Source organism: Dromaius novaehollandiae, chromosome 27 (genome assembly GCF_036370855.1).
Source record: "Dromaius novaehollandiae isolate bDroNov1 chromosome 27, bDroNov1.hap1, whole genome shotgun sequence".
Classification (NCBI taxonomy): Eukaryota; Metazoa; Chordata; class Aves; order Casuariiformes; family Dromaiidae; genus Dromaius; species Dromaius novaehollandiae.
Window position 1 is genome coordinate 584,028 of NC_088124.1, and position 15,889 is coordinate 599,916.

At 50.0% G+C, this 15,889-nt stretch overlaps 1 pseudogene; it reads left to right on the plus strand.

The window, feature by feature from the left end:
* The first annotated feature begins 5,274 nt into the window (after positions 1-5,274).
* On the plus strand, positions 5,275-6,210 carry LOC112983849 (olfactory receptor 14A16-like; annotated as a pseudogene).
* The last annotated feature ends 9,679 nt before the right edge of the window (positions 6,211-15,889 follow it).

Below are 15,889 nucleotides of genomic sequence, written 5' to 3' on the forward strand. Positions count from 1 at the left end.
CACAGACTTTCTCTGGGTCATCTGTAGCACCACAGCACTGCCCTTCAAGTGACATTCCCTTTTCCTAATGTTACATCTGAACCCCACAAGCTGCAGTTTGTGGCTGTTTCCCCTTCTCATGCTGTTTCCCACTGCCAAGAAAAGCTCCATCATCTCTGAAACCACCCTTCAAGCAGTCATAGCCTTCTACTCTACTGCCCTTCACCTCCACTCCAGCAGGATGAAGAAGCCCAAGGCCCTCAACCTCTCCTCATGGATGCAGTTATTCCCCTCTAGGCACAGGACTCGACACTTCTCTTGTAAATCTTCATGAGGTGTCTGTTGTCTGAATCATCCAAGTTTCTCAAGGGCCTTATGGACTGAAGCTCCTCTGTGTCAGAATCAAAACAAAGCAAAGCAGCGCCACTGGGGAAAGGGTAAGCAGAGGTGGGGTGATTGTATGAGAGGGGATCATGATGGTAAGAGACACAAACTTGGAGGGGGTGGGAAGGAAATTAAAAGTGAAGCAAAGGATTGATCAGGGCTATCTGGGGATTCCTGCCAAGAAGCCCTGCATCTGAACACATCTGACTGGAGGAGGAGAAGAAAGTTGACCTACTTTCACTATCACAAGGAACCTTCGTGCCTTCCCCAACATCAAAGGGTGAAGACCCAGAGGGGGAAGAATTATGGAAGTCCTTCAGGGTGGAAGGGGCCTCAGGAGGTCTCTAGCTCAATCTCCTTGCTCACAGCAGGGTCAGCTCTGTGGTCAGATGAGGTTGCTCTGGCTTGATTCAGTCTGGTCTTGGAAACCTCCAAGGGAGGAGACTGCACAGCTGCTCTGGGCAACCACTCGCAATGCTTGACCATCCTCTTAGAGGAAAAGCTTTTCCTTATGTCCTGCACGAAGATCTCTTCTTTCAACTTATGCATATTGCCTCTGATCCTCCTGCCATGTACCATGGGGAAGACCCTGCCTCCAAAGCTCTCTCTCCTCCAGGTTGAAGAAACTCTGTTTCCTCACAGAGCCTTCGTGTGCACCCCCATCTGCTCCTGCCCAGTGCCCCAGGCTGCATGCATGTGTGTGTATTTGGGCTGCAGAGCCTCACCTGTGGCACAGCTTTCAGACTGATGATGGTGAAACAGACCTGGACAGCCTATGATCCAGCCAGTGTATGGACATCCCTAGCACAGTCCCTTTTCTCATCATCTGTGGGTGAGAAGAAGTTGAAGGGGAGGAGAGCTAGAAGGGTTTGAGAGTGCAGAGACTAGAGTGGAGTCCTTCATGTGATGTGCCTCCCATTTATGCAGCATGCTTGAATGTAGATGGGATGGACTTGGCCTAATGGCAGTGGCAGGATTCAGTATTTTGGACAGAAGTATAAACCTGAGATGGCCTGAGGTTTTTGCCCAGCAACAACTCCAAAAGGGCCTGATTTTCCTATTGGTCCCATGCTGTATCTGCTGGAGACATGTGGTTGTGCTGGAGACCCCGGGCATTTTTATGTCATTAAGCCAAGTGTCTGAACTAAATGACATCAACTGTTTTCTGTTGGGGTCTGCATGTGTCCTACCTTCACAGTAAGTGGAGCTCTAGTTGTAGTAGGCATCCTGAGCCATTTCAGAGGGCCAAGGCAATTCCCCACCTGGCCCCCACTGGATGTTCTAGAAGTATTGAGGTCTCACACTTGCTCCATCAGAGCAAACAGACACTGGCACATGCCTTGGACCACCTCTGCCTTTTCAAATCTCACCAGGCCTCTGTGTGTGAGCAACTGACTCCCACTCTCCTTCTCCATTATGATGGGAGCTTAGACAAGGAGCTTGCATGGAGACATCTCCATTGTGCAAACTTCATCTTTGGCAAGGGGAATCCCACCTCCTGTGTGTTTATGGAGTGTGCAGGAGGGAGCTGAATCCCACATCACCCCAGGAATTGTCCAGACTGATTCATCTGAATCAATACCTGAACCACTGTAAATGAACTCCTTTCTTTTCCTTGTCTAGGTGTCCTGTGGAGTTAAGAGATGGGAATAGGGACTTCCAGAGTGGGACATTTCCACCTCTCATACATAAGCATCCTCTCATGAAACAAATTACATTGCTGGAATCAGTCTCTCTTCACTCTATAGAGAGATCACAGATGACTATTTTAGTCTATTTCAGTGAACACTTCCCAGGAGGAGGGAGTACAAAGGACAAATGAAGTCACAGTTTCAGCGGGGCCACTGTTTCCGAGTGGAGTCAGCGTGCTGGGACAGAGGGAGCTCATGGCAACCTGGCAGCACTGCTGAGAGACAGCTGTGTGCAGGAGCAGCTCCTCTGCAAAGAGCAGCAGGGCTCCAGGCACTGCCTGCTGTTGCCGACATAAGATGAGACAGGAGAGAGAGAAGTGAAAGGCAGTGTGGAGTGGGAGGACAGAGGAGAGCTCATTGTGGGAGAAATCTTCACAGCCCTTGACATGGTGAGTCTCTGGCTGTAGAGCAATGCTACTGAGGTTCCTGGAAAGGTCTTCTAAACCCTTCCTATCTCATGACTGATAGGCTTTTTAAGGATAGCTTTCCTGGCTTCTGCAGTGTGGAGGAGCAGGAGGAGTTGCTTCAGAGCAGGGATTCCCTGCCACACCATCTCAGGGACAGGGCGTCCTGCTACCTTCTCCCAGGGATGCTGCTGAGGTGTGGAGCCAGGGTGTGCACGCAGGTCTACCCGGGGCGGTAATTCAGAGCAGTGTCCCTGTGCTGCAAGGTGCTGTGTGCCCAGGGCAGTGACTGTTGCCTGCGAGGGTTAGCAGTTAGTCTGCCCAGGAAACTCCCCATGGCACTGCGGGGAGAAGCTCTGGCTGGGAGGATTAACCCCCAGCAGGGCAGGTTCATTCTCCTGTTGAGAGGGTGCTGCGTAGGTCAGGGCCGCTCACACCTCTAGCTTATGCACAGGACATGTCTGAAGAGTTTTTAGATGAAGGTGAAAAAAAAGGCTACTTAAAAAGGAAGGAGCTTTTCTCTTGGTGTCTGTGTCTCAGTTTCCAAATTTTGGCAGGGAGAAAAAAAGTGAGTTTTCTGTCTTGGCAATGAACTATGGCTCCCAAACCTTGACTCCAGAGATCAGTAAGTCTCTGAGAAACCTCAACAAGCTGCTTCATCCCCACATAGGCATAAAGACAGCATCAGCATCACCTTTATGGCTTCTTCGGGGTTTATGAGACCTGCTGGCATAAGTGTGCCCTGGCCAGTGCCCTGTCTCAGGAGGTTTCTGTAGGGCAGTCTTGGGGACCAAAACAGGATGGCACTGTGTAAAACAGCAGAGAATCTCTAAGGTAAAAAGTGATGATGTGGTAACTATGATTTGTGGCCAGAATGTGTGCACGTGAGTTGCCAGTGATCATGATGTGCCTTCCTCCCTATGTATCAGAAGCTATGATGTGCCTTCCTCCCTGCGTACCAGCAGTCACAGTGTGCCTTCCTGCCTACGTGTCAGCAGCTACGGTGAGCCTGTCCTGCTGGCCTGCCTGCCTGCCTGCCAGGGATCAGGAGATGTCTTCCTACCTATCACAAGATGCCACAATGCTTAGGAGATACTTGGAGGAGTGCCTGGGCTTGGTTGCTATATAATCGGCCATTGTGTTTTTCAATAAAGGATCTTTTGCACTACCCTACCTCAGGTCTGTGTCATCATATGCCACAGGGCAGAACTGAGAACACAGAGGGTGGGATGGGGTCTGTGAGCACAAACAGGGAAAAGATGTTGGGACAGAGAAACAGCTGCCAGCAGGGACAGCTCCAGGCAGCAGAGATGGACAGAGAATGAGAGGGAGCTAACAGAAACCTCATGGGAATATGGATTTGGGCAAGTCATGATTGGTCCCTCCAATGCAGACACCTTCCTCTGAAGCCCCTCGTGTCTCCTCTCCCACCCACCGGAGCCTCTGCCCTGACAGCCATGGAGTCCAAGACATAAGTTGTCTCCTCTGCAGCCTCTTCTGCAGGGGAGGACAGGGGCATCTCTCCTGCCCTGAGCTCATTATGTGCTGCCTGACAAAGGGGCTGAGAATGACTGTCCTGCGATGTCACTGTCTGTGAGGTGGCATGCCCAGCTAGGTAAGGTGAAGGCTTTCTCGAGTGCCCATCTGTCTCTCTCTCTCCTTGCCTCCCTTGGCAGCAGGATCATGGTATCACTCCTTGTTTCCACTCCTGTCCATGGTGTTCCTGGTCTTCTTTCCGGCTTGCTGGGGCTGAGGGATTTCAGCTGCAGTTCAGACATAGCTGCTGCAAGTTTGGGAACAGAGAGGTCTGCATGGGAGGAAGGTTGCCCCAGTCCCCTTCAGACCTGTGCAGCTCCAAGAAATGGAGTCTATGGGGCTGGGAATTGAGTTGACTTGCCCTCTAAGGAGAGCCCATCTTTAGGACATTTGACCATTTCCCTGTGGTGTTCTTTCAGGCTGAAAGCTGCTCTCCAGAACGGCACAGTTGTCTCATAGCATCTCTGTGATATCTGAGAGCGCCATGAAGAAGTTACAGAGATGGTGGTGGGATGCTGTATATGGAGAGCTGAAAAGAGCCCTGTGTGTCCTTGGCTAGAAGGGGAGTGCGGAGACCTTCCTCAGATGCCTTGAGAACGGGAGGGAAGTTTGGAGACCTGCACTTTGAAAATGGACTCCTCTGCTCCCAGCAGTGGCTGGTTTCTTTTCAGGCTAACATCATCCTCCAGCTCAAAGAGGTGCAAGCACAGGACAGCTGGGATCAAGGCTAATAGACAGACAAGCTGTTGTCATTCTGCACCAAGTGATAGTGAATCCTTTCCTCTCAGGACTCACAGCAGAAATGCTGAGAATTGCTACCTTCAAAGAACACTCCCCAGGTATGACAGGGGAATCTCAAAGAAAATAAAAAAAATCTTAAAAGAGAAATCCCTGAAACTCACTTCTGCAACCCTTATCCTTTAGAATTGGGAGTGAAGATGCTGAGAAGCCCTTGCATGTGACAAGTGGCTTTCGTTCGACAGAAATTGTGTATGTCAGAGCTATTCACTCCCATTCCCATGTACTCCCTACCGTATAGCAGGACAGACTCCTCCGGAACCTGTGGGCAGAGGTCCCTGCTCCTCACAGCACACTCAGCCAGCACAAACCAGAGCTCAAGCAAAGGAGCTGCACAAAGGGCCTCCTAATAAAGAGAGAGGCAATGTGGGGTTTAATGAGAAATGGAACGTTTTATTTCTCTATATATTTTCTTTGAAATGTGTCCTAACTTGTCACTGTCTTTTCGTCCTTTGACAGTCTCCTGTGCCTAAGGGAAGCAAATGTCCAATGCCAGCTCCTTCAACAAGTTCATCCTCCTGGCATTTGCAGACACACAGGAGCTTCAGCTCTTGCATTTCTCGCTCTTCCTGGGCATCTACCTGGCTGCCCTCCTAGGCAATGGCCTCATTATCACAGCCGTAACCTGCGATCACTGCCTCCGCACCCCCATGTACTTCTTCCTCCTCTGCCTCTCCCTCCTCGACCTTGGTTCTGTCTCCACTGCTGTCTCCAAATCCATGGCCAATTCCCTCTGGGACACCAAGGTCATTTCCTACTCAGGATGTGCTGCCCAGGTCTTTTTCCTCTTTTTCTTATGTTCAGTACAGTATTCTCTCCTTACCATCATGGCATACAACCACTACATTGTCGTTTGCAGACGCCTGCACTATGGGACCCTCATGGGCAGCAGAGCTTGCATTAAAATGGCAGCAGCTGCCTGGGCCAGTGACTTTTTCAGTGCAGTGCTGCACACTGCTAATACATTTTTGATACCCCTCTGCCAAGGCAGTGTTGTAGAGCAGTTCTTCTGTGAAATTCCCCAGATCCTCAGGCTCTCCTGCTCTGACTCCTACCTCAGGGAAGCTGGGGTTCTTGTGGTTAGTCTTTGTTTAGTTGTTCTGTGTTTCATTTTCATTGTGCTCTCCTACCTGTAGATCTTCATAGCTGTGCTGAGGATCCCCTCTGAGAAAGGACAGTGCAAAGCCTTTTCCATGTGCCTCCCTCACCTGGCTGTGGTCTCCCTGTTTATCAGCACGGGCACATTTGCCTCCCTGAAACCCACCTCCGTCTTCTCCCCAGCTCTGGATGTTGTGGTGGCTGTTCTGTACGCGGTGGTGCCTCGAACAGTGAACCGCCTCATCTACAGCATGAGGAATAAGGAGCTCAAGAAGACACTGAGGAAACTAGTTCAGTCAGTACAGTGTCAGCACCAGTAACTGTCCCATGTTCATCCACTTGTCATTCCCATCTTTTGGCATTAAGGCTATATGTTGTTCATTTCTTTCTTTCTCACTTTTCTCTCTTACATTCATGTTTAAAGACCAAATGTTCCAGTTCATGACACTTCTCAGGAATCTCTTTTCAGTCTTACCAAGAGATCTTGTTGAAGCAGAAAGGCAGGCTACCCCCTTCTTCAGCAGAGATGGAAGGCTCATAGCTGGGCTGTTCTCTTCATTTCCACACTGTCCTGCTATGCTCTAGTGTGTGTATGTGGCCAAAGCTCTGTCCCAACATGGTGGTGGTAGGGTTGTGCTCTCCTGCGCATTCCTGTGAGCACAGGCAGGACCAGGCAGTGGGCACCTTTATGCCAGACCTGGCCTCCAGAATAATATTTCCATAATCTCCAACCCATAGGGATATAAATACGCAGGGAATTTTCTATTCTGTTTGGGGGTCCCTCTGAGGAGGCACCCAGCTCGAGCTGTAATACTAATAAAATCATCTTATAAAGAATTACTTTGTATCTTTTGGATAAAGTAGAAACCTAGAGTCAAACCTGTTAAGGACACTGGATTGAACAGTTTCCCTAACAAAACGATGGTCTCTCTCTGTCTTCTGCATGGTTGTGGCTTCCCTGGTCAAACAGCTCGCCTATATCCTGAGGAGCAGTGAGGATCAACAGGCACTGAGGATGGTCTGTAAGACCACCCTTGCTCTTCAGGCCTCAGCTCTGAGCAGCAAGGACTGGTTGGGCCCAGAGCACCCTGGTACTAGAGAGGCTGAGAGGTAAAAGGGAGGCTGGACCCCTCAAGCAGCCAGTGGTGGGGCCTGTCCAAGGAGGGCAGCGGGTGCTGCAGGTGGTGTGGGCACAGTGCCATGGTGGCTGCAGGGCTGTGCAGGCAGGTTGGGGGAGCTCATCCAACCAGCCAAGGGGGGGATGTGCCCTCCCATCCTAGGCTGTGAGTTGTTGGGCAATGGGGGGAGAGGTGAGCCTCACACCTTCTTCAGAGGGTACCCCCACTTCTGCCCCTGCTGCTCACCTCCACAGCAGCCCAGGAGCGGCTCCACGGGGCACTGAAACCTCCAGCTGTACTGAAGAGCCCAGGATGTGGGAGAGCCACTGGCTCTTGCATTAGCCCACCAGCCCTGCCTGATGCCAGGCCAGTGCAGTGAAAGACCCTGGAGGTGTCTCAGGCCATCTGCATGTGGGGATAGCAGACAGAGTGCAGTGTGTGGGGAGCCATGTGTTTCTCAAGGTGCTGCTGAAGGCTGGGCTGGAGACCTGTCCCTGGACAAGGTGACCTGGCATGAAGTGCCTGCCCCAAAGCCTCTTCAGAGATCTGATCTAGAAGAATCCCAAAGAATACAGCCCTGGAGGGAAGAGGGATCCAGGAGAGCTGGTTGGTTTTCAAGGATCACCTCCCTCAAGCTCAAGAATGATCTATCCCAACAAGCTGAAAATCAAGAATAAGCATCAGGAGGCCTGCATGAGCAACCAGGAGCTGCTGACAAAACTCAAACATAAAAAGGAAGTGTAGAAGAGGTAGAAGCAGCTACAGGTGACCCGGAAGGAACAGAGAGGCATTGTCTGAGCATGCAGGGATGGCGTTAGGAAAGCCAAAGCCCACCTGGCATTGAAACTGGTGAGGCACATGAAGGGCAACAAGAAAGGTCTCTACAGGTCCATCAGCAGCAAAAGGAAGGCTAGGGAAAATGTGGCCCCAGCGCTAATTGGGGCAGGGGCCCTGGTGACAAAGGACAGGGGAGAAGTGGAAGTATCTCCCTTCTGTGTTGTCCCTCTTGCAATGACACTGCAGCTCTGTAACTGCACACAGACTTCTGACTCCTCTTGTTTCTTCCCCCACTTCCTGGCATGGTCCACCAGCAGCTCTAAAGCAGAAACCCCCCTTCCCTCCCAAAGTGGGCACACAGCACTTAGGTATTGTCTCTCTCAGCAGCAGTTGAATATCTGTGGCACTGTTTTCAGACTTTTTCACCGATGGGTCAAGTCCCTCAATGGTGTCCCTGACACAGCATGGCTCACCCACAGGCTGCTGTTCCTTGGCGTCCCTGCTTCAGCACAGGTTGCCTTCAGGCCACAGTATCTCGGAGGTGTACCCTCTGGGAAGGGAGCACCTCCTTCCAAGGGCCTCTTATTCTGCCACTGGGCACCACTGTGAATATTCTGGCTCCATCTTTTTTAGTTCCTCCCATCAGATATTTATAAACATTGATAAGAGCCTTTTCTGAGCTTTTTCTTCTCCAGGCCAAACAAGTCCAGGTCTCACAGACTCTCCTTGTATGGGAGATGCTCCAGTCCCTTAATCACCTTTGTGGCCCTTTGCTGGACTTGCTCCAATATGTCTATGTCTCTCTTGTATGGGGGAGCCCAGATCTGGACACAATACTCCAGGTATGTCCTCACCAGGGCTGAGTAGAGAGATAGGATCACCTCTTTGATCTGCTGGCAATGCTCTTCCTAATGCAACCCAGAACACCATTGGCCTTTCCTGCAAGGTCACATTGCTGGCTCATGGTCAACTTATTGTCCACCAGGATCCCTAGGTCCTTCTCTGAAAAGCTGCTGTCCAGCCAGTTGGCACTCAGCTTGTACTGGTGCATGGGGCCATTCTTCCCTAGGTGCAGGACTGTGCACTTCTCTTTGTTGAACTTCATGAGGTTCCTCTCCAGCCTTTTCTCCAGCCTATTTAGATGACTCTGAGTGGCAGTGCAACCATCTGGTGTATCAGCCACTCCTCCCAGCGCTGTATCATCTGCAGACTTGCTGAGGGTGCACTCCTGAACCCAAGCGCATGGGACACAGCTGTGGAAGCTCCTGATGGTTTTCTTCCTCAAGGAAATGGTCTTCTGGTTGAGTACCAAAGTCCTCTTGGAAGGCTGGTGTCTCTAAAGTCTCCTTCCCACAAGGGGGATGAGGGAGGTGCCATGACTTTCTCTGGGCCAAGCCCCAGCCACTGCTGGAGAGACATGTGGCCTGGAAGACCTCAGAGCCAACCTCTGGAAACACAGAGCCACAGAAGGTCAAGCTTCCAGCTTTTGCTTGAAAGCCAGTTCATGTCCAAAGGTAACAGGCAGGTTTCCAGGAGTGATTTGAAGCACAAGTACAGCAGTTGCCTCAACAATGAAAGCTTCACACTTGCTCTACAGGCAGTGAAAAAAAATGAATAAAAGCCTAGCTGATTAGTTCAGTACTGAACTCCATCTCTTGGTCACTTCCTTGGGTGTCACGTGCCCTTATTCTTTGCCCAGTTCTGCCTAGCAGCAGTCCTCACAACCCTCCCCCACTCTTTCTGTCTCCCCATCAAGTTCCCCAGAGCCCCTTGGGCCCCTCGTCCCCCCAGGCCTGGCCCTATGAGGGAGGAGGGGTTCTATCATCACTTGTGTGCACTCCTGTGCACCCAGAGCTGTGAGGCACAGTGGGCGGTGCTTCCCACCGCCCAGTAGCACCAGGCCTGACCCCACATGATGGCTGTGGTGGTGCCCAATGTTCCCACAGCTAGGGTCATATCCAGAGCAGCACTCCAGGTACGGTTGGAGACTGGCTCTGCAGAGACCCCCCCACCAGGAACAGTTGCGCTCTGTTCAACATTATAGTTATAGAAGGATGCTGAGTGTGGATAAAATACCACCCTGATTGATGTACATGATCACACTCACTAGAGACAGGTGGATATATTTCATATGGCCAATTACTCACATCACACTCTCAGCATTGTTCAGAATTCAAGAATATGAGATTGTCGTTCTATCTGAGACACCTTATTTTTTAAATCCCTCCCTCCCAATAGTACAGAAAACCAAGATGGATGAGTTTAGTCCTAAATGCCCAGTATTGAAATTTTGAAGTTAATTTATTCCATTTAAGTTGGCAAAGAATCCCACCAATGCATCTTCAGTGAGGAGACACTGGAATCACAAGTAGTGATTTAACTTAGCTATCTTAAACATGTTATTGTGAAAAATCCTCCCCAAAGTCACTGCAGCACTAATGGCTCTGATATTTCTGGATGAATAGCTTAGGCTTGACTATCTATGTTAGAGCCACACCTCTGGTTACATCATAGAAATAACAGAACCTCACTGACTCTCCACTGATGCCTCTACACTGATATCTTAGGTGCTTGCATTGCTCTGATGGAGTGGTCTCCAGGCTGCTCACCTTATTTACACCAGGGAAAAGATCAGATGCAGTCGTGGGGACAGTTCTTTCAGGAATCTGCTTCCTTGATTGAAGAAACAGGTCACTCCAAGAGCTTGCAAGGAGTATGGACAAGATACTGCCTGGTGTTGCTTCCTCTACTCTTATGCAGATGTCAAACTGCATTTCATGCCACAGGGCATGCAGCACATATCCTCACCATCAGGCCAGGTCCTGTTATTGTACACCTTATATGCAATTTCTATTAATTGCGATATCGACATCCCCGACATACCATCTACTTTCTGAAGCTTTCTCCTTATATCTGGTGCTGACTGTCCTACAAATAATGTAGTAAAAGTTATTTTATTTGCTTCGTCCTCGGGATCCAAGTCTGTCCATTTTCGGGCAGTTTCACATAACTGCTCGTAAAATGCAGAGGGATCCTCAGTCTTACCCTGTGCGACTTGATATAGTTTTGCAATATTTTTGGGCCTAGGTACTCCATGCTTTACCCCATATAATATTAACTGTTGGTACTGTTTAGTCATTAACCTGCCTGCCCCTGTGTTTTGATCCCAACCCGGTTCCCGGGCCGGCATAAAACGGTCTGGTCCATCTCTGGCATTTTGCCTTTCATTCTCCTCTTGAGCTTTATCTAATACCATTCTTTTCTCCTCAGGTGAAAGCAAAGTATTTAAAAGCACCTGTAAATCCTGCCAATCTGGATTATGATTTTCAATTATCATTTTAAAGGATTGATACATCTTTTCTGGATTTTCTCGGTACGACCCGGCAGACTCCTTCCAATTCATTAAATCTGTAGTTGAAAAAGGGACCTTCACATACACAGGCATCCCGTCTGGTCCGACTGCTTGACGCAGCGGGGCCTGAATCACGGGATTTTGTTGAGCCCGAGTAGCCCGAGTTCTGCCTGCAATCAGGCTACATGCCTCACTTCCCTTATTTCTGCTATTAACACTATCTTGATCTCTTTCAGGAGAGACCAATAATTGTACATCCTCTTCCTCATCACCCGCTTTTAAACATCTTTTCCCAATGCTACAAGCAGAGCAACATCGAGACATTTTCTCTTTGTTTCCCATCATCATTAACACATTTGAATCAGAAATCAACAGCTTACATTTTTTTCTAGTTTCATGATCATTTCTCAGAGAGAAGAACAAATCTACATATGGGACCTCATCCCATTTGTTCTGTCTTCTACAAAACAACATAAGTTGCAAGATTGTATTATAGTTTAGTGTTCCCATTTCTGGCCATTTTTCCTCATCCTCCAGTTTATACATTGGCCACCACTGAGTACAGTATTCCTTTAATTTTCTCCTTGTTAAAGGATTCCCACCAAACTTACTCCAATGTTTCAGGATGCATCCTAAAGGAGAACAGGGGGATACCCCCACAGATTGTCCTGTTCCCATATTACCACCCTTAAAGAACGTTCTTACCAATTACGCTTTCGTACACTCCAGTCATCACTGTCCAAATGTGTACAAAGCTTACCTTTGGTTACCACAACCAATTACCCTTGTATCATACCCTTTATGCGATGTCTCTTAATAATTACTGCGTTGCACCTTTGAGTCGCTTACCTGTTCCGACTAGGGAGGGTGCTCACGGAGTCCCCGAACAAAACGGTCGGTGCGCGCTGGAGTCCGATGAGCAGTGTCTCCCTGCCGGAACTGGCAAGACAATCCGGGCAAGGCTTTACAGCGAGAGTCCCACCTGGGTCGCCAGAAAACTGTTGTCCGAAAAGCGGATTCGTTGCCCGGTGTGCAATGAGCCAATAATTACACACTCAGGAGAGACATTTGTTTATTTATTTCAGAGTTGCACAAGCCTGGGTGCTCAGTGGTTTCCCACAAATCAAGCACACACCACCCCCCCCCCCCCCCCCCCAACTTTTCAGGTAGCATTTATACAATCAAATTTGCCATATTTGTGACTTCCTTCCTCTTATTGCCATATTTGTGACTTCCTTCCTCTTTTACACTGATTGGTTAATGATTTCTTCACATTTCCCTGGGTCCCACCCCTGCTTCTCAAGGTCCTGATCAATTAATTAACACTGCCCCAGCTGGGTCAGTAGGTGTTATCTTCCAAGGCCCTGAGGAAGAAGACATAATCCAGACCCCTTAATCATCACTGTTTTAACAGTGAGAGGAAGCTTTTTACTTCCCAAGGTCTTGGCGCCCAAACAGGCCTTATTTCTCAGCCTTGGCATCCTCCCTTCTGGAGAGTGGGGCACAGGAATGCAGACTGCTTGTAACTCCCTTATCTTTCCAGCCTGCACCAGCTCTGAGGCCTTTTCTTAACGAACTAGGAGCACGGCCTAAGGCTTCAGCAAATTTAGCTACTTATGCTAAGCAAGTGTGCGGCTACTCATGCTAAGCAAATTCTATCTAAGATAGAAGTTATCCAAATCTACCTACTTCAAACATTCTTTCTGAGCTTCTCAGGGTTGTCTTGTAACACTATTAGGTGTTTGGAGGGGACCGAGATGCCACACCCTTCCGCGTCACTCCGTGTTAGCGCTGTAATTTGTGCCCCCGTATCGATTAGAATGGTTACGGGCATTCTCTTCGGCCCCACCGCTACGGTGATTAACAAATCTCCTTTGTTATTACAGGTGAGCTGTCTTATAATCCGCCCTCCGCCTCCCCCCTCACCCTGAGGGGGCGGAGGAGCTAGTTCTCCCACCACCCTTTCGTCCTCCTCGAACTCCCCCCCCGCATTTAACGCCGGTGTGGGGGGTTGTTTCGGTCTGGGCGGGGGTCCCTGTCCAGACCACCTCCGTACCAGGAGCTCTAGTTTTTTGGTCGGGAGCCCGTCCATCAAGTCTCGGGGCATGACTTTTTGTAGCCCCAGTTGCCATAGTCCCTGCCGGGTCAGGGATCTTTCTCTTCTGGCTAAGTCTGGGCTCCTCCCAGAAAATGCCAGAGACTTGCTTGCTGGCTCTGCCGCCCGCACGGCCCTAGTTTCCACCCTTTGGTAAGTCCGGCCGACTGGCCCGTATTTCCTCCCATAATTAATCAATTCCTGGGCTACCTCCCCCCAGGTCCACACCTTTTTCCCCAGCCACCGATGCTCGGGGGTTACCATCCCCTCCAGGGCAGCCGCGATTCTTTCCTCGCGGGGCACATCTTGGATTCTCCCCTGCAATTGGATCCCAATAGGTTTCAGGGAATCAGGAAGTCCCCGTATTAGGGGTGTCATCCGCTCGGGATCTACCGGCAATAACATCGGAGAGCTCAGGTTCGGCTTGAGTTCCCGATTGTACATCATTTGCAGACAAGCTGCCTTTTGTACACTTTCCAACAATTCATCAACGGAACCTGTTATAGCTAGGGGATCCCCCCTTTCCAAAGGGTTCAACCCCCCCCCCCCCCCAATATGCAGCCCTCTGAGTCAGGGACCACGGGGCTTGGCAATTGCCGGTTGTCAGGAACATGCCTGGGCCCCAATATCCCTCTGCCTCCTTTTCAGATAGCAGGATTCTGTCCCCCCCCACCCCACAGGGATACCCTCCACACATATTCGGTTTCGGATTCCCTAGCTGTTCTGGCAAAATCTTTTCGCAGCTTGGCCAATTCGGTAGCTGTGAAAGGGATTTCTTTGGTAAAAACCTGGGGGCGGTTGTCGCTGTCATCCTCGTATATATATTCTGTTTTGACTAGTGGGCACATATGGGGGGGGGTTGTCTACAGCCTCCTTTAGTCTTTTTAGGTCCCTTTGGGGGTAAATTTGGCGTACCCCTTTTCCCTTGGGCAGCACCTCACTTTTGGCAAGGGCGTCTGCCTCCCTCAGGAGCTGGTTTCTTAGCTCCCCTTTCAATATCAGACCCTGGTGCTTCTCCTGCTCCAGCGCCCGCTTGGTTTCCCGTAATTGTTCTTGCAGCGGCGCTAGTGCCGCTTGCAGCGCGACAACCACAGCCTCCGCCTGACAAGGTGCCCGCTGCCTGTCCTCCACCGCAGCTGCTAGGCACGCTCCTAGCACAGCGCAAACAATAGCTTTCCCTTTTCCTCTCTTTACTTTAGCTTCTTTTTGCAAGACCGCTATCCGGTTTACTACACTTTGCAATTGGAACCAATGGTCCTGTGCCCAGTCTCGTCCTGAGGGCGAGGGGCGAGAACGGTGTACTTCCAAAAGATCATACAATTTCTCGATTTCCTCACAAAAATCGCCTGCCTTCTGGGCAGCCATATCCTACAAAGGGGATTTCATTCCGGGAGGGCCAAACCTTAAAGGAGTCCAAGTTTCCCCTATACGCTCCCAGCAGGCCAAACCGTAAGCTACTACAAAAAATGTCCTACAAAGGGGAATTCATCCTGAGGGGGTCACACCTTAAAATCCAAGTTTCCTCTATCCACCCTCAGGAGCTAAACCACAAACTGGTTTACTAAAGGTCTCAACATTCACTCCTTCCTTACGCTTCGTTCGTCTCCGGCTGCTTCCCTCGCGGGAGAGCGGAACCGTGGATCGGAACTCCACACTCGCTTCATACTTGTTCGTACGTCTCGTTCATACACACTCGCTCAGCACACCATAAGGTTGTACGACACTCTCGTCTCAAGGGATCCTGTCCGCGACGACAATTAGATGTCCCGATCCAATATCAGGGGTGGGGGGGTTTCGTTACGATCCCAAGGACGAGATTAAGACGCTAAAACTGGTCAAATATCGTACAACCTTTTAACTTTATTTTCCACGGAGTGGGGAGAAAAGGTGGGGTAAGGCAAAGGGGAGGGGAGAGAGAGAGAGATATCACCACCCGTGGATCCAGCGGCGTCCCGTTGGTCCTCTTCGTCCTGGGTGTAAATGTTAGTGATGCGCATGCAGTAATTACAACTCGAGCAGGGTCCGACCCTAGGTTCCCGCTGAAAAGTTTGGAGCCAAATCAAGGCAAATTAAATAAATAAATTGTAATGACAAGCATGCAGTAGTTACAACTCGAGTTGGGTGCCTCTGAAGAGGGACCCCAAACAAAGAAATCCCTGGGCAATTATAGCTTTTTCAAATTAAGTTTCCCACCCCTCACGTGGTAGTTCAGACCAATAGTAATTTTTGGGTCTGGGGTCTCCTGCTCCCTGTTGGGTCTCATCATTGTTCTAGGCAGGCTGCTTTTCTCCCTTATCTTTACTGTTGTGGTTTCTGCTGACAGATGTGTTTTGATTCCTCGGGTTCTGCCCTTCTCTCTCAAGGCCCTGACAAACAGGTGTTGTTCCAGCAATTAGCACTGCCCCAGCAGTGACAGTAGGTGTTATCTTCCAAGGTCCTGAAGAAGAGGATATAATCCAGACCCCCCCTAATTAACACTGTTTCAGCAGTGAGGGGAGGCTTTGTTTCCCAGGGTCCTGGTGCCCAAGCAGGCCTTATTTCAAAGCCTTGACATCCTCCCTCCCGGAGTGTGAAGCATAGGAATGCAGACTGCTTGTAACTCCCTTATCTTTCCAGCCTGCACCAGCTCTGGGGCCCTTTCTCACTGAACTAGGGCC